The sequence below is a fragment of the Benincasa hispida genome, chromosome 6, assembly GCF_009727055.1.
Source record: "Benincasa hispida cultivar B227 chromosome 6, ASM972705v1, whole genome shotgun sequence".
NCBI lineage: Eukaryota > Viridiplantae > Streptophyta > Magnoliopsida > Cucurbitales > Cucurbitaceae > Benincasa > Benincasa hispida.
In genome coordinates this window covers 56,030,327-56,050,856 of record NC_052354.1, presented here as the reverse complement: position 1 = coordinate 56,050,856, position 20,530 = coordinate 56,030,327, and positions in this window count along the sequence as shown.

Below are 20,530 nucleotides of genomic sequence, written 5' to 3'. Positions count from 1 at the left end.
AAGAAGTTCCCTTTTCTTTCCCCTTTTTCTTTTTTAATGCTTTAGTTCTATCATAACTTGAAGGTCTTTTTTAAGAGTACCATTCATTTCAATTTCCATAGCTCTTTTTCTCAGGTCATTAAACTTTGTTGCATCACATTTATATTCTTGTTGAAGCTTCTTTTCTTATGTGCAACTTGTAATAATGTGGTCTCTCTTTCTCAACTACCAGTGTTTATTCATATATAATTTCGTTTATGATACTACAAAAAAATTGAGATTTCATGACATTTAAAAATTGTCAGATTTGAAATTCGTAATAGTTATTTTCAATTGTTGTATCGCCTGTAAAGGTATATTTTTCAATCACAGTTTTTAAAAAAATGTCATAATTGGTCTTCTCATGATAATAAATAATTGTCAATAACAAATAATTACTGACAGTTTTAAATTGTCATTGTCAACTATATTATTACATATTATTATTGTCACCAATTGAATCAAAATTAGGTATTTTTCGTAGTGTTATGGTTATTGACGACAATTATAAAATGTCAAGAATTAGTATATAGTGTCATTTTTCTCTTATCAAGAATATCTGAACCATGACAAATGTTTTATATCATCAAATATTCTATCATGATATTATTTTTTTGTCATACAATTTCATATTACAATATTTTTGTATTGTCGATAAAATACATTTTTTTTTGTTATTTCTTTCTAGTCCTATCATTACACATATAATTTTCATAATCAAATAAACGTAATTGAACACAAACATAAAATACTTTGATATATATATATATATATATATAAAAGTATCATAAAGTTGATAATATTTTTACAAAAAGATTGACTAATAACAATTGGTAAAGGGTATCTATAGCTAGGTAAGCACAATAAGTACATTGCAACCACAATTTTGCAATTAACCCTACAAAAAATCTTATGAACATATATTCACTGCTCCAATGGATTTTTACAAAACCTATTAAGAAAATAAGAATTGATGTAGAGTTCAACTCTATACATCAATATTGATAATGATAATAATAAAAGAAGGGTTTACCTTTCTAATGTCAATAATTTATCCAACTTATTGATATTGTCCAAAATATTGATGTCGTAACCTACATCCACAAGTATGACACTACATTATGAAATTGGGTAAATATTTTACTTACATAACATTAATGTAATAACCTATATCCACAATACATCCATGTCAATGATCATAAGATTATTAATTTCATGAAAGTTTGTGTACACAACCCAAAACATACCAAAAAAACATTTCAAATCATAATATACTCCAAAGGTAAAGAAACACGACAATGCTAACAAGCTTCCCCAAAACACGATAGTAAACACATAATATTAAACAATAAATAGTATCCTTAAACAAGTTACTAAGTTACTTGGCTCACAAAAAATATTCCTTCAACCTGTACTTATCTTTAAACATTGATCACATTACGTCTTCCTAGGAGAAAATATACAATATAGCAATTTAAGAGTAAAATTCAAATGTCATACAATAGTTAATAATTCACCCCTATGTTGTTCTTACTGCCCCCAACCATGTGAATTGATATGTAAATTCTTCTCCAAAAAAATATTCTACATCAAAATACATACCAAAAGCAACAAAAACAATAAAGTATCTGATATTAAGCAAAATATACGTGTGAACCTACAAATTCAACCCACTCAGATCGCACATAGTCAATATTGTCTTGTGTGTAAATATGAGATGAGCCTTTTATCTATAGACGAGAAAATCGATCTTAACATATGAAACTATAAATAAATTACATGAAATTATTTGAAGCTTTATACATACTATGTCTAGAATCGACGTGCTCTTGGACAATATTATGTCATGTGTAAACCACATGACATAATAACCGCATTCTATCACTCCTAGTTGTTTAGGACACTGTACATAAATATAAAAAGAAATATATAAATATGGTAAATAAGGTACATATGAACATATCGTGAAGTTTTTCAAGTCCTATATAAAAAAAAGAAAAAAAGAACAAAAAGATATCTAATTAAGATATAAGAAAAATAGTCTTCTAATGGGTACCAAGTCCACTAAGCCTTTATCAATTTCAATAAATCAACCAATAAGAAACCAACATGGATAATATAGGCAATATGAAAATGAAATGCTAGAATTATAAGTCTTTATCATTTTCAATAAATCAACTAATAAGAAACCAACATGACTTTCCTTTTCTTTACGAATTGCTGGAATTATAAGTAAAATATTGCCCAAATTTCCTGTGCAAAATGAAAATCAAGTTTACACTCATGTAGAAATCGCCTAAATAAACATGAATTATAAATAGGAAAAAAAACATTACTCATTCATGTAAACATCCACTATCATTAAAAAAAAAAAAAAAAAAAATCAAATTTTAATTGGAGGTTTAAACTAAAAGTCCTAAGATTGACACAATCTCAAACAATCCATCATGAACAATCTTGTTCCACATTACGTATTTNAACATCCTTTTTTTTTTTTTTTTTTTTTTTAATTTTCTATTCCACAATGCATATTTTCTATTGTTATTTACATATATGTGTATTGATCACTTAAAACAAAGTAATTCTAACCATAGTGAAAATAGAAACATACACCATGCATGCAACATAACAATGAATGAAGAATCGAAAATATCATTTAACCAATTCATTTCTAATACTTGTACACTAAAAACCACCTCAACAAAGCCCTAAAAATCAACAGTTTACATACCAACCATTACCTTTTCACTAGCTAATTTCGCCTCACTCGTCTTGCCATCTCCAGAAGGGGCAATGAGTTTTATTTTTCTATCACCAAAACTTTCTTATCTCCACAACAAAACCTCCTTCGTTTGAAAATTTTATTTCAGATAATATGTAGACCTCTATGTTCCTTAAAAAGTTCGAATGTGTGAAGAAAGTCTAACAAACATTATAACACTAAAGTTCACAAGTCAATCAAGAAAGATCCAACTTTACAGAGATAGAAGTTTGTTTGTTTGTTTGTTTGTTTTTTTTTTTTTTTGTTGTTGTTGTAAACTAGCACGACTTCCTTTGTACTTACCATCATCAAGATCGATAAGCATTCACCATCAATTACGATGGAGCATTGTGAGCAATTCTACCCCTTCAGGGGAAGGCAACTAGACAAGAACACAAGGAAGTCATCAACTTGAAACAATTTCATATTAGCTTGTTTTCATGAATGACCTATTTTTTAGTCAATCAACTAGTGAGGAACTAAGATTACTACAACTATCCAAACATTAAGTCCACCACCAAATAAACATGAGAAGTGGATTGTAATTTTATTTTATTTTAATAATATACTTGAATAGCTAACTAGTTCAAATTCATTAAGGTCTTTAATTTTTCTTTCTTTTTCTTTTTTCACACCCCCAATAACCATCAGACCTATTCATGATGGTCCTACACTTCTCTCCGAGCGATGTAATTCAATATTCCACAATTCCATTTCTGACCTGTTGAGAAGTGAACTCATTTTTATTAATGTGATCCTATAGACTCCTATTCAAAAAAGAAAGGAAAAATTGGCAGTGTCACTCCCTCTTACATCTTTTATTTCTTACCCAAAAATATACAAAGAAACCAAATAGAGCTGCCCCTTCCACCAAAACCCTGCATCTCTCCTAGACCAACTTTCATTCTTCGTAGAAACACCAAACACAATGATAAAAATCACAAGCAATTGATAGAGACTCTATACATCTAACTTAGCACACCTATTGTTCAACTATCCACATGCTAAAATTAAAAGTCTAATAGAATTGTTCTATATAGATAACCCAACAAAAAGCATAGCCTCTCAAATGGAAATAGAACCTCAAGTTAGGAAGACCATATTCCAAGGTTTTCTTTATCTTTTCCTAGTTTAAGTATATAGAGCTTTCGAATTTTCTTAACCTTTACTCCATAAATGGAAATTTTGATGGGTTCCAATATTCTATGCTTACAATTCCACGTAAGACAAATTATTTTTTTCGAAAAAAAAAAAAGGTGAAGAGCCCCATATAGTACAACCATCACACACGACCTCACCCAAAAGGCTTCTAATCTATCCAAAGAAAGGAAATACTTTAAAACCACATACAACGACAACAAAAATCTGAGGAAGACGAAAGTAATGGGTGAGAGCCATTAAATTCAGGAAGTTGAAGAATATAAGCTCATACATCAACATTCAAGAAGTTATTTCACATTTCTTTAATCTTTACCATTAGTTATTGTAACTATTTGTATCAGAAAATAATATAAATACTCATCATTTATAAATTTTTAGATACAACAATTATATAGCTTCAAGAAAACTTGAAAGATCTGTAAAGAAAAAGAGTCTCTGACTTAGCTTCTAAATAAAACTCTATCCTTCCAGTGGATGTAGGCTTTAATAGCCGAACCACGTACATCGCTGAGCATTTTTCTTCTTCTCTTCTCATCATCTACAAGATAACTCAAGATAGCTCGATCGTTTACCATTTTTCTTCATATTATCTAGAAGATCAACCGATCATCTACCTTTTCTTTCAGTAATCGTCTACACGATTGCATGATCGTTTACCTTTTCCTTCTGCCATCTCTACCCGATTGCAAGTCTCCTCCATCGTATACTCAAAGCAATCGCACAGATCAAACAAGAAAACATTAGGGTTAGAAGAAAGTAAAAGAACACAGAAGGCGGAGAACGAGAGAATAAAAAAGCTAGAGAGAGAAAGAAAAATTTGATTTGCATTAATCACCCATCAGAAAAAAGAAGTCTTTTTCATTTTTCCATCAGACAAAGAGCAGTGGGATCGACCACGTGTAAGGCATCAGCTGGAAAATCGTGGGTTCTTATCAACCAAGTTCTCTACCAACCAAAATACTTGGGGCAAAGAATAGGGCTCTCGGTTTGGATCAGTAGAAAAGGGTCTCACCTTATTTTCATCATTTGGGCTTATTATTTCTTTTTTGCAGGAGCAGGCCCAACAAAGTGGTATAAGAGCAATAGACATTCAAAATCTCAATTCTTGGAGAATCAAGATACACGTTTTCATCCAAAATGTCAGTAACAAAGTTCGAGGTGGAGAAATTCAATGGCAAAGGAGACTTCGGACTGTGGAAGGCCAAGATCAAGGCGATACTCGGCCAGCAGAGCCCTCCTTGATCCATCAACACTCCCTGCCACAGTGATAGCCCAAGAAAAAGAGGATTGAGAGCTGGCAGCCTACAGTACGTTAGTTCTTAATCTAAGTGACAGTATTCTTAGACAAGTTTTAGATCAAGAAACTGCATATAAAATATGGACTAAGCTAGAAGAGTTGTACTAAAGACCTTCCTAGCAAAATGTATCTTAGGGAGAAGTTCTTCACATTTAAAATGGATTCGTCTAAAACACTAATTGACAACTTAGATGAGTTCAAGAAGATAGTTATTGAATTTAAAACTCTAGGAGAAAAACTTGATGATGAAAACGAGGCCTATGTTCTTCTAAACTCTTTGCCTGAACCGTATAAAAAAATTAAGAATGCTCTAAAGTATGGAAGGGATAGTATAAACACAGACACCATAATCTCAGCACTAAGAACTAGAGAGCTTGAGCTACAGGTTGATAAAAAGGATAAACCTAGTGGTGAAGGTCTGTTTGTAAAAAGAAACTTCAAACAAAACCACTCTAAAGACAGAAAACCTCATAACCCAGAAGAAAATAAATCAAAACAGAAAATAAAATGTAAGTACTGTAAGAAGAAAGGACATCTAATAAAAGACTGTTTTATTTTAAAGAGAAAGAACCAAGAGAAAGAGAAGGATTCAAAAGGCAAACAACCCGAGGCATCTGTTGTAGAGGGTTCATTCATCTACTCAGATGCCTTAGCCTCAACTTTAGACAAATCTAATCATGTAAACCCTCTAGGAAAACATGATTGGGTTTTAGACTCCGGATGCACCTACCATATGACCTCAATGAAACCTTGGTTTAACACCTTTAAAGAAATAAAAGGAGAAATGGTTTATATGGGAAACAACCAAGCCTGTAAAATTGAAGGCATTGGCTCTGTTTCTATGAAACTTGAGGATGGAACCATCAAACTTCTTAGGAATGTGAGATATGTTCCACTACTTAAGAGAAATCTAATCTCCTTAGGTATGTTAGATGCAATAGGGTGTGAATATAGGGGTAAAGGAGGAACTCTTGAGGTGCTAAAGGACTCTAAAGTAATATTAGTTGAGGAAAAGATAACTGACTTATTTGTGGTCAAAGAAGTTGAGATGATGACAAGAGCTTATATAGCTACCACAAATGAGATCACAGAGGTTGATATATGACATAAAAGGTTATCTCACATAAGTACTAAATGCCTAGAAGTCCTATCTAATCAAGGAATTCTCCCTAAAAGTCTCTCAAAAGATCTAACCTTTTGTGAACACTGTGTCTTAGGGAAAGCCACAAGGCAAAGTTTCACTACAGCACAACATACCACAAAAGCTATCCTAGACTACATACACTCTGACTTATGGGATCCAGCTCCTACACCTAGCCTAAGTGGCTCAAAGTATTTACTTTCTTTTATTGATGATTTCTCTAGGAAAAGTTGGGTCTACTTCCTTAAAACTAAAGATCAAGTGTTTAATAGGTTTAAAGAATGGAAACTCATGATAGAGAAACAAACTTCTAAAGAAATTAAATACCTAAGAACTGATAATGAACTGGAATTTTGTAGTGAAGAGTTCAATAAATTCTGTAAAGAAACAGGAATTACTAGGCATAGAACAGTTAGATTCACTCCTCAACAAAATGGAGTTGCTGAAAGACTAAATAGGACAGTCATGGAAAAAGTTAGATGTGAGGATGAGGCGAAGAGTAATGCCAAAAATAGAAGGAAAGGGAAGGATATTGACACGGGTGAAGGTAAGCCCTTCAAGCTTAAGAAACATAAGCCTTGTTTCCTCTGTAAAGGGCCACATTAGACCAGGGATTGTCCAGTTAGGCAGAAGCTAAACGCCCTAGACATTAAGTCCCATGAGACAGAAGCAAAGATGGGCTTCATATACTGGATTGGTGCCCTAATCAAAGAGGTCTCTTCAGAGAATGAAGATAAAGAAACCAAAGACGCCGAGACAAAGCCCAAAAACAAAATAGGTAAACGGTCGAGGTTAGCCTCCCTTAAGGATAATTAGGGAGACATGAAGAAGCCCGAGGCATCAAAGATGGGATCAGCCAGGCAACCTAGAGAAAGATGTGCAAGAAAACGAAGACGCTTAAGGAGGAAGAATACAACGAAGACGTTGCGAAATCAAGTGGGGGAGGGTGTCACGGCCCACAAAATTCGTTCTTCAAATCATGCCATTAAGGGGCATGAGACTCCAATAGCATGGTCAAGAGGGAGTCAAGACCCATAGAAAGACATCCCAAAGATAGGAAAGGCTGACACAATTACCTTGGGTAGGGCGCCCACATGCCCAAAAGTAGGCATACAAAGGCGTGGCAAAGTAGCAGGATGAGACAGGTGCCAAGGATAGCGCTCATATGCGCCAATGTATGTGTGGCCAAGTGCGCGCACACATCCAAGAGAGGCAAGGCCTTATGCGAGGCCAAGGAAGCTCACGGATGCGCGGCCCACAAGCAATGCCCGTGCTTTATGCGTGCACGTCCCTATGCACGCCCCATTGACATGGATGCCCAGGCATGCGCACAACACTGCACATGGATGCCCCAGGCGCACGACATTCCCTACACGTGCGCCCACGACCTAGGTGCTTCGGAAGCATGCTGGAGGACGCATGACTGTCCTAAATGGCTCTGGAAGAATCTAGAAGGCACGAGACATGGCTTGACGGCTCGCCTAAGGCCTAGACAGTCCCAGTTGGTCCTATACAGCTTAAGATAGTGTCAGTGGCCACGGGAAGCACCCAGACATGTCTAGAAGCCTCTAGATAGCCCCACACTGTGCCTAGACAATGCCACACATTGCCAACATGGGCTAGACACCCCCACACACCCCCGAAAGCCTCTAGAAGAGTCTAGACAATGTTGGAATGTACCAGATGACTCTGGAAGGCTCATGGACATGCTAGAATGTCCCAACACCTCTTCAAATGTACATACTCTAGATTTCTCCATAATTGTCTAGAATTGTCTAGAAAGAGTCTAGAAGAGTAATGTATGTACTTAGAAGTGTATGGAATGGCTTAGAATAGCCTAGGGAAATGTCAAGACACCTTAAAAGTGTCTAGAAAGGGCCATGGCCGACCTTAGGGAGTTTAGGTCGGTGAGGAACCTCTATAAATAGCGCAAGGGGGCCTCATTTGTATCCAATCCAACACATCAATAAAGCCTCTCAGCATTCTTTCAGACTCTCGCACTTGCCCAACACTCTCTAAACCTCTAAGGTGTGTTCCTAAGGGTCTTGAATAGACACAAGCTCTTCTCTAAAGACTTACTTGGTGCCCTTTTATAGCAAGGAAGCCGAAGTGTAGCACGATTGGTTGTCTCAAGCACTGACCTGTGACATTCAACTACCAAAGACCCCAATTTGAATACTAAATGAGTAGCCACCAGCTCCTCTCTCCCATCTCGAACAATCGCTCCCAAATCGAAGACCACCTGATTTGGATGACAGGCCACATCCATATTGATTTTTAAGCAACCCCCACTCGGAGGAAACCAATTTTGATTCGTCCTGAAAATTCCCAAGCTCCTACTCTCTCTGTACCTCAACAACGCCACCACACCCATAAGAGGATGCTTTCTGAACTTTACATATTTTGATTAAGAGTATACGTCTTAAATCAGTCCAATTATCCTCAAATTGTCAATAAATAAAGAGAAATTTAATAATAATGATACTTTGTTGAAATATTACTATGATTAATATCTACCTTTATTGTTTTTAAGCCAAAAGAAAAAAAAAATCAATCAAACCTATATTAATAATTTAGCATATATGAGACAAATTTTTTTTTTTTGCCACATAATCATGTTCATGTATAATTGATCTAACTAATCCAAGACACAAATGGGAGACAAAAAAAAAAAAAAAAAAAAAGAAAAAAAAAGAAGATGAAGAATAAAGAAAATAAAATGGTAAATTTGACCTTTTATTAACATTATTTTTTGCCATATTCAATATTATTCCAAACTTTACTTTTAACTATTCAAAATTAATTTTAATGATATGACACAACTAAATAAAACATATATTAAAATGATTTGAATAATTAGCACGTTGGAAGCAATTTTAACTATTTTATCAAATCTGTCTTTTAGTTCCACTCATATTTTTTTTAACCACCTCTCTTGTAGGAAGCCAAATTTTACAAGTTACACAATTCGTTCTAAAGTTATACATATGGGTGTGTGAACATGCTTCCATGCAATGAAAAAAGAAATAAAATCTATAATCAAAATGCTAATAGATAATAAAAAAAAATTAATAAAAAAATTAGCGATACCATAACATGTTAGACCGCGATACCATAACATGTTAGACTAAGTGTAAAATTTATTAAAAATAGATTAAAATTGAATATTTAGAAATATGAGTACTAACATAGTATTTTAACCTATTTTTATATAGTACACCTTTGAAATTTTTATAACAATATCTGGCCAATGGAAGGGAAAAAATATGTATATATATACACTAAAACTTTGGGCAGCAACCCTCATTATTTTGTGGAAAAATTCTGTGTATCCCAATATTTTATTTGGAATGATATTGTAGAGTTGAGTTAGGTCATATTTCGTAGTGAGGGTTATTAATGAGTATTAATGGAATAAAAGTAAAAGTAAATGCAAAAAGAATAGAATAAATTATAAAAAATTCTCTTAAACTTTGCTATTACGCATAACTTTTATAAACATTTTAAAAATATCTCTAATGTAGAAATTCTTTAGAATTTTGAACTAAATTTGAGAGGTGAAATAGTGTGATAGATGACCAAGAGTGAAATCTAAATCACCAGTTCACCGCATCATTTTAAGTAATTAATATATAGTTTTAAATCTTAATATTTATTCGAAAATTTAAATATTTATATTTTAACGAACAATAATACTAAAACTTTTAAAATATAGAAATATTTTTTAAACAAATAATCAAGTTTAAGATTATTTGCCAGCCAAATCAGTACTATTCTATTTCTTACTAAAATCATGAGACCCACTAACATAAATTAATGGAAAGACCTAGAAGTACTTCGGTTTATTGAATTTTCAAAGTGGTTATCATCTTTATATTCTCTCCTTTGAATATACTTTTCATTCTAAGCATGAGTTTTTAAAAACTCTAAATGCTTTATTCTTTTCATTCGGATTTAAACAACTGATCTTTTAGTACTTATATTATCAATTTTGAAGTTAAAATTCAAGTTCCTTATTCCACGTATTGTGGAAAAAAAAATGCTACAAGATAGTAGAGTTACATACTCTCTGTGATAATTCTTTTCCTTCGATTTTTTTCAAATTCTCCTATTTTCTTGATTTTTTAGTTTTAGAGCATACGACGGCCGAAAAAGAGATTAAATGACTTTGATATGAGACCTACAAATATAATTTTTTTTTTACTTTTTCATTTTTTTGAGAAATTGGATAGTTTCTCTATATTTTGATTCTTGCACTTAGAGATTTACTCAATTTTAGTTATATGTACTTTCAATAAATCTTATATTTAATCCATACTGGTATTGATTTTTCTATTTTTTGTTATCTATTAATATTTTCACTATAATTTTTGAAAATATATTTATGTATTGTATTTTTTACATAATAATAACTATCATTTATTAACCAAACATTAATTTTGAATGACTAAATTTAAGATTTATTAAAAGTGAATAGATTGAAATTGAACGTTTAAAAGTAAAGAACTAAAATAGAATAAAATCAAAGTAGAAGGATGAAAATAACATTTTAATATATTTTATGGTATGATTTACAATTGATTTTTTTTTTTTAATAACTAAGTTATATTAAATCGATTGTTAATTGACTCGTGAAAATTTTATTCTAGATGAATTTATATGACGACAGTTTGTTTTTTTTAAAGGACAATTTGTCCTTTTTTAATGCTTAGCTTAGCAAATTATAATGATTAAGGGTTTGTAGTTTAGTATTTCATCCCTATTCAATTTATTGTTTTCAATGTATTTGATGAATTTCTGTTTGGTGGATCTATTTTTGAAAAGTTTATTTTATCTTGACTCAAGATAATATATCACTAATGGGATTATTAAAAAACTCGATTTACAAGTTTAAAGTCACTAATATATTTCTCAAATCAGATTCAAGGTAATTAATTTTTGTTTTTAAGGTATTGTAATTTTTTTTTGAAGAGATAGTGTAATTAAATTGTGTGGTGGGAAAATCGAATTTTTAACTTCGAAGTCGATAGTACAAGTATTATGCCATTGAACTAAGCTCATGTTAATAAGATAAGTAAACTTAAAAAATGAAAGTATACGTTTATATATTACAAATGCTAAAATAATGGATAAATGATCCTTCCAAGTTTAAATAGATAACATTTGTCTTCTTATGCTTTTATCTCCTAGTTTCTCCCTGTTTTATGGGAATAAGAAGCAATTTTCTTTGATGGAGGTGAGAGAAAAACTGATGTAAAACCTATTTGACATTCAGGACATGAATTCTTTATAACGGATCAAAATAAATTAAATAAAAATCTATTCATTGGTTTATATAATTTAATTCTAATTTGGCCCATCACCAAATTAGAATTAGTAGTATAATAGCACCTATACGTTTTTGGCTAAATAATTCATTTAATAGACCTTCTATACATATGTATGTAACTAGTTAACTTCTTCCTACCGATCAATATAGCAAAACAATAAAACACATGCTGATAATAAAGAAAATTCCGATAGTGACACCCTCACTATTATATATATATATATGCTTTATACAACATTGCAATACATTTGAGTCTACGATGTTTAAGTTGATACATAAATACTTTAACTATAAATATTTTTACTTTCAAAACGCAACATTGTTATATTATAAATTAAAATTTGACTCATCATCATAAATTTTCACTTATGTCTTCGACCATAAATGAGTGTAGCTCAAGTAGTCTAGTGTTTGTATAATCAACCTCGAAATCAAAGATGTTTTAGGTTCGATTTCTTCCACACCAAATATTGTTAAGAAAAAAACTTACTTAATACTACGACAACATGTGTTTTTTATTATGTATATCAAATTTGGTATTGAATATTCATTAGAAAAAAATGATATGAGATTTTCATACTTTCGTAAGTTTTAAGGCAGTGTTTTTCAATGTTGTATGAATAGAAAATATGCTATGTATTTAATATTAACATGCTAAAATAAACATAGTTCAATTCCCTTAAATATGTTCCTATTGTCAAAAGAAAAACACTGATCCTAAAGGGGGCAATTTATGAGATAAAATGAGAAACAACCAAAACCAACAAAGGCAAACTGAAAATTTTAAAATCAATAGAAGTAAATTGAAACTGTTTTTTTTTTTTTTTAATGAAACTAAAAACCATAATAAACAAACATAACTTAACCTTCATTTTCCTAAAATAAAAAATAAAATAAAATAAAGCACCATGGCCTAATTCTTCTAGAAATTAAATCCTTCCAAATTAAAACAAAATCTTATGAGGTTCTAATAAACGAAATAAATTGAGAATCCAAATGTATTGGAATTGAGAAAAAATGGTTAAAATACCATTTTAGTTCTTATATTTAGAAATTTATTTAATTTTGATTCTTGTATGTCCAATTTTAATCATGGTACATTCAATAAATCTTAAATTTACTTTGTCGAAGTTATTTTTTAATCAAAATTTATTAAATAATAATAATTATTATTAGATAAGAAAATACAATATACAAAGGAAAATTATTTCAAACAGTAAAACTGTTGAAAATATTTACAATATATAATAAAATTTTAGAATTATTAATAATAGACGTTGATAGACAGTAATAGACTGTCTATCAATATCACTGATAGACACTGATAAAAGTCCATTAGTGTCTATCATTGATAATTCTAAAATTTTGCTCAATTTTGTAAATATTTTGATTTATTTTTTATATTTAAAAACAGCTCATATACAAGTATGTTTTTAAAATTTATAAACAAAATGTTAATAGATTTCTTTTTTAAAAAAAGAAAATAATAATATAGATTAGATTCAAGATTTATTAAAAATATGATGATTAAAATTGAATACTTTAAAATATATGAACTAAAATCAAGTGGATTTAAAATATAAATATCAAAATCATATTTGAAAAGAATAAGTGTCATTAATTATTGGATTGACTTGCTTTCAATATTTTAAAAAAGAAAAATCTCAATATTCAAACTGCTTCCATATGGCAGCAAAAGATAAAGCATTTGTACTAAATGCTTTTTCTTTATATGACTTCAGATCGTTTTAACTTTTAAGTTCCTAAAAGAAAAAAAGGTATTTCCTAATACTCTTCATTCTATATGATTTAATTTTCCTCATGCTTTTTGGCCATAACAAAACAAAGCTTATTGGATTCAACTATCCTTTGCTTGCACAACTCTTTTTTATTCAAATGTAAATGACGTGAATTTTCCATTTCGCTATTCATGCATTTTTTTTATTAAAAAAAAAAAAAAAAAAAAAATTGTTCTATGTATTTTGTTTCAAAAGAATACTTTGCTTGAGAAGGTTTATATTAAATTCATTTCTGCTTCCAAATTATATTTTACCTTTATATTTCAATGTGTTTGTGTAATGGTTAATAATCTTTTTTTATATTGGATTTATATAATAGAGTTCCTATGCACACGTAGACTTGCATCCTTAGACACGTGTATTTGAATTTAATATCATATTTACCAAAATGAACAAAAACATAAAGAAAACAAAAGTAAAAGGAAAAAAAACAAACATTATTCATCACTTCGTTTCATTCTGAGTCTAATTTCTATTTGGTCTCTAAGTTTCAAAAGGTTACAAATTTACTCCTTTAAGTTTTGAGTTTCAATTTAATTTAGTCCATAGGTTTCAAAATGCTACAATTTTATTTTTGACATTTGAGTTTTATTTCAATTTGCTTCCTATGTTTCAAGATTTACACTTTTAACCTTGATTTTTCACTAAATATTCACTTTCCACTTTTAGATTTAATTTATGTTAATAAATTGAAAATTATTCAAAGAATTATAATTAATTAAATTTCACTACTATTATCACTTTTAAAATTAAATTTAAAATTTCATAATTAATTAATTTAACTAATTAATAGAAACTTACTCCAATGATTGAAAATAAGTATTTAATGAAAAATTGAGGCTGAAAATGTAAAATCTAGAAACTTAGGGACCAAATTGAAACAAAACTCAAATCTCAAGGATAAAACATTTTAAAACTTAATGGAAGCCCTCGAACTCTTTCACCTAATTAGAGTAAATACTGATACTCGGGAAAATTTCTAAGTATTGAAATCATGTGGTTAAACTTAGGGGAAAATGTTGGAGATTAGTAGTGAAAATAAGAGTTGAAGAATTTTGACTAAGTATGTAAACTATGCTATGAACTCACAACATAGTAAAGAATGAAGAAATTTGACTAAATGCTCAAACCATGTTGTGAACTTTGAGAAATTCCAAGGTATGAGTTGGCCTAGGTAAGTGAAGAATTGACTAAGTGTCAGTAGAGGGATTCAAGTTATAGCATAGTTAAGTAGGAGAAGTCATTGCAAGTTGAGTAAGAGAAGTCATAGCATAGTTAAGTAGGAAAAGTCATAGCATAGTTGAGAGAGTTCAACACATAGCTTAAACTCGTAGCATAGTTAAGGAAGTTCAACTCATAGCATAGTTGAGAAAAACCTCAGAGGCACCTTGTGGATGCATAGCAATGACCCTAGTTGGACAACTTGAACACATGCTAAGGAAGTCACATTGGACGCATAGTAGACATCTTAGAAGGTATGCTATGAGAATGAGTAACTATGCTATGAGAATAAGAAACCATGCTATGAGCATGAGGAACTTGAAGGAACGATGAAGTTCCACGACGGAAGCGGGGATCATGCCTAAAATTTTATTTTCATAGAAAAGAAATTTTACAGAACACAAAATATGCATTATTTCAGAAATTACAGCATGTTAGAGAGGGAAAAATAAATTAAGGTTTAGGAAAGACTTACCCTTGAAGAACTGGAACCTTCTTCACGAAATTTCCTGTCTACAAACGATCACGAACAATCACGATCCAAGATGGCCACCACCACAAGAGTTTTCTATGTATTCTCTTTAGTGAAGAGAATTCTCAAGAGTTGTGTGGGCTCTGAGGTTTTGGGATAGGAAGAGTAGATTGAGAGGAGAAGAGAAGATTTTCTTCTGTGTGAGTGTTAGTTAATCCAGAGAGATCAATCATATTCCATATTATCTATAAAGAAGATGAATACGTTAAAACCAACCCCTTACACCACGTCTTCCACCAGAGAGAAAAGGGGGGGAGGGAGTTAAATTAATTTCAAAATTTAATTTTAAAAATTAAAATATTTTAATAAAATATTTTAACAAATTATTTTAATAAATAAATAAATAAATATATATATATAAATAACCACCTTATCACATAACATATATTAAACTATATGTTATATCAAATATAACACATAATCTACTGTTTTAATATTGTATCAAATACAATATAACCTATAATTTTATTTATATTAAATTTAATTATATAAATCCAATTTATATAATTAATATTTGAATCATATTCAAATATTTAATTCCTCTCAAAATAAACTTTATATGATAATGTATCAAATACATTATATTAATTATATCACATATAATTAAATTAAATTAATTATATCATGTATAATTAATTTCCTCAGTTAATTTGAACAATTCAAATAATCCAAAATTAGTTCTCAATAATTCCTATTGAGCTATAGAGGGAACCTTATAAACCTACAGATTGAAGCTCCAATGGTACATGAATAATTAATTAAACTCCTTTAATTAAGTAATTCAATATTCATTAACTGTCAGTCACTCCACTAAAAACCGACAATTGTACTATTCGCACTACAGATATATGTTTGTGTCTATTGGATATAACCAGTCAACTATGCGATGACCCTTCACAAATTGCTTGTAAGTACAATTAGGCCAAAATTACTGTTTTGCCATTGTAGGTACATCTAACTCCTTAAGTACACTGATATCTCTAATGAACAATAAGTCATAGTCCCACTATGACCAAACCCCTCTCGGGCCAAGAGAGAGTGTGACGCCACATTGTTCAAACCCCGGAATCAGCCCTTAAGGGAGCAATTTATCTACTTGAAGGAAATCGGATTCGAGATTTCCATGAGCAGCGGAACAAGATTATTCCAAATCACAATCTTAAATGAACATAACATTTACAGTCGACTTCAAACGAGTGGTTATACAATTCATACAAAAATTACAGCATGAAAAACTACAAATGCACAAAGGGAAAACTCTACAAACATTTGCAGATGCGACTCCATGCTCCTTTGCACATGATCGCTCGAACAACAGCAACCTCGAACGCTCAATCTACATGACCGCAACACTGCATGAACACTTCCTTGTCCTCAGCGATCACCTTGGTCACGAACTCCTCTGCAACAGTGTGAACAACCTCCAGAAAACCTTGACGGTGTCGAGTTGAGTATGACACCACCAACAAGACAATCTTGGTATTCTTGGTGTGAGAATTCAGAGGGTGGGCTCTGTTCGGACTTGGATTAAGGTAGATGAAGGAGGAAACACTGATCGTGTACACGATTGGGCAAGTGGGAGATGGTGGAGACCTATCGTATAGGTCGATGACCAATCATTTAGATAAAGCTAAGAGATCGTCTAGCAAAAGCTACGTGATCGTTTAGTTCATCGTTTAGCTCGGTCTGTCATCGATAGACACTACACGATCGTTTACTTTGGGCAAGCGATTGTCTAGCAAAACTATGCGTTCGTTTAGTAAATACTGTACGATCGTTTAGCTCGCCACTGCACGATCGTTTAGCTCGCCCAACCGTCATTTAATAAATTCGTATTTACTTGACGACTACGTGAGTTTCTTTTACGCGAGAAAGAAAACTCAAAAAAAAAATTTATGAAAACTTCAACATTTGTATCATACTAAAATAGGAAAGCCACTTTCTTCTTAAACTCGCGGTTACCATGAATCCAATAACCACCCACTCATTTGGTTATTAAGGAAAAAGAATTAATTATCTAATAATTAATATTATTATAAATATAAATGATAACCAACTTATCATACTATATTTATAACCTATAGTTTTAATATTTCATCTCATGAAACATATAAACCATAGTTCTTTTTCTATTCCATGGTACTTAATGTAAATCTCATTTACATCAATCCTCCACTAGATGTGTCTTATACATCAAACCGATTATATCATATATAATCAAAATACCTTTTATCAATTTGAACATTTTGAACCAACATCAAGAATTGATCCTCAACTTAATCCATTGAGCTACCAAGGGGACCTCATGGACCTGTAGCTTAAAGCTCCAACGGTACGTGAATAACTTACTAAACTCTTTAGTCACGGGATCCACCATCTGTTAACTGCTAGACGCTTCACTAAAGACCGACAGCTGAACTCTCCTTACCACAGATATATTATGTGTCCATCTTAACCAATTAGTAGTGCGACAACCCTTCACAGATCGCTCATAAGTACAGCTGGACCAATAACCATTATGCCCCTATAGTTATATCTGTTTCCTTAAGTACCACTGATCCCTCTAATGAACATAAGTCATAGTCCTACTATGACTGAGTCTTCTCTTCCAAACAGAAGCTGTGGCCACTATGTTCAAGACCCGGAATCAGCCTTTAAGGGAGCAATCTCTCTACTTATCCCTGCTTCGAGAAAGGAGTGAATACTATCTTGTGGATTGAGTTCCCAGCTCCCAGATCAGACAAGTTCCCAAAAGGTAGGCATGTTAAGTTGGCAATCTGGTCACTCTCACCCATACTAATCAAAGGACCGCCCTCAAAGGCAGCAGTTCCCATAACACTCAAGATTAAGGTCGTGTCACCTATGGTCGTTTAGGTGAGATGCAAGTCTCTAGTATCAACGGCATTATATACAGAGTCTAGTCATCTCGTGGTTCAAGTCTTATACAAACTCTTTGTATAAGACAATTGAAGGATCTTTTACCAAAGAGTTCCATGAGCACGCTCGGATCGCTCCGATCTCTTCGTGACCGAAATACACATTATACATTCAAAACATACAGTTATGTAAACAAACACTAATTATCGGCATGCTATGAACAACAAAATAACAAGGAAAAGAGTGCCATACCAGTTGAAGACATTCTTCAAACTTCAACACTCAAAGCAGCGAAACACTCCAAGCGATCTACCAACGCCTAACAGCAGCGTCAACAAAAGCAACACGAACACGAACGCCGCGGGGACTACACCACCAGAAAAGAGCCCCGGGTATTCTCGGAGTGAGAAACCAAAGCGTGGTCTTTGGTGCATTTGGTAAAGGAAAGAGGAAACACAAATCGTGTAGGCGATAAGCAAGTGGGAGGAAAAAAGCGCTATCGCATAGTAAAATGCTTATCGTTTAGGAGAAGCTACACGATCGTATAGATTTTACTGAACAATCGTTTAGGAAATGGTATACGATCGTTTAACAAAATTGACACACTATACGATCGTTTAGAGATGCTATCCGATCGTGTAGGAAATAGCGTGCGACCGTTCAGGCGTGAGGTGGGCAATCGTTTAAGCGCGAGGCAACTATCATATAGGCTCTCGATTCTTTAAGCGGTCGTTTTTTCAAAAACGCGCTCTTGTATCTTTTCTTTGGGACGATGATTCAAAATGAAACGATTTCATTTTTTATTTCATCGGTTATATAACCGATGCTGCCCTACTAACCCACGTCCAAACATGATATTTGGATTAATTATCATATAATTAATCAATTAAAATATTAATAAATATAATCATATTATATTTTTAACCTATAGTTTGATATCATATATCTACTATAGTATTTTCTTCTCTACTTGATATAAATCATATTTATATCTAATTTTCTCCAAAATAATGTATCTCATACATTTAGCTAATTATATCATATATAATTAACCAGTCCAATTATATCCTATATAATCGAACTTTCTCTTGTTAATTTGAACATTTCAAATTAACCCAAACACTGGTTCTCGACTTTATCCAAGCTACCCAGGGGACGTAATGGACCTATAGCTCGAAGCTTCAACGATCCGTGAATAGCTGACTAAACTCTTTAGCCGCGAGATCCGTCATCCGTTAACTATCAGGCATTCCACTAAAGACCAACAGCTGAACTCTTCTTACCACAGATATATTTCTGTGTCCATCGGATATAACCAATCATGAGTACGATGACCTTTCACAGATGCTCGTAAGTACAGCTGGGCCAAATTATCATTTTGCCCCTGTAGTTACATCTCACTCCTTAAGTATTACCGATTCCTCTAATAAACAATACAACATAGTCCAACTAAACACCTCTCGGGCCAAGAGCAGGTGTGTAGCGCCACATCGTTCAAGCCCCTGAATCAGCTCTTAAGGGAGCTATCTATCTACTTACCCTGGCTCGGGGAAGAAGTGAATTTCATCTTGTGTAGTTGAGTTTCCAGCTCCCAAATCAGACGAATCTCCAAAATGGTAGGTTTGAATCGGTGACCTGGCCACTCGCACCCATACAAATCAAAGGACCGCTCTCAACGGCAGGAGTTCCCAACTCACTCAGGATTGAGCTCATGTTACCTATGGTCATCCTAGTGAAGTAAAGTCTCTTTCATGAACGGTGTTATATAACGAGACGTTAACACTTCATGGTTAGGTCTTATACAAACTCTTTGTATAGGACGCCCCCGCTCGCATGTCCCCAACACGAATGATCAAGATCAGACCATCTGTTGGTTATCATTCAAGACATGATCCACTCGTATGTCACCATATACATACTTGAGCCACATACAGATAACTAGGGATTTTATGTTTATTGGTTTGTGGTAAAGCAAATAAAACAAGTAACCGAGCAAAAATACAAGATGTGAAGTAAATATCATATATTAACAACATAAGTAATCATACAAACTGTTTACAAACTACAGGACACGAGACTTTAGGGCATCAACCCCAACACTCTTTGTATAAGACACCGCCGCTCACACGTCTCCACATGAATGGTCTGGATCTACCATTTGTAGTAGTTTACAATACTTGCAAACCTCTACAAAGCGGGCCTAGTGTCACCAAGATTAGGTATCCTACCTTAATTCTTATACTATATATCTATTTAGGTTATCACTTAAGGCATGATCCATTTGTATATCACATATACATGTTTAAGTTCACATAAGATAACCAAGGGGCTTTTTTTTATTGGATATGAGTAACTGCCAGAATTAAATAACACTTATTTTATTCATTAAACAAT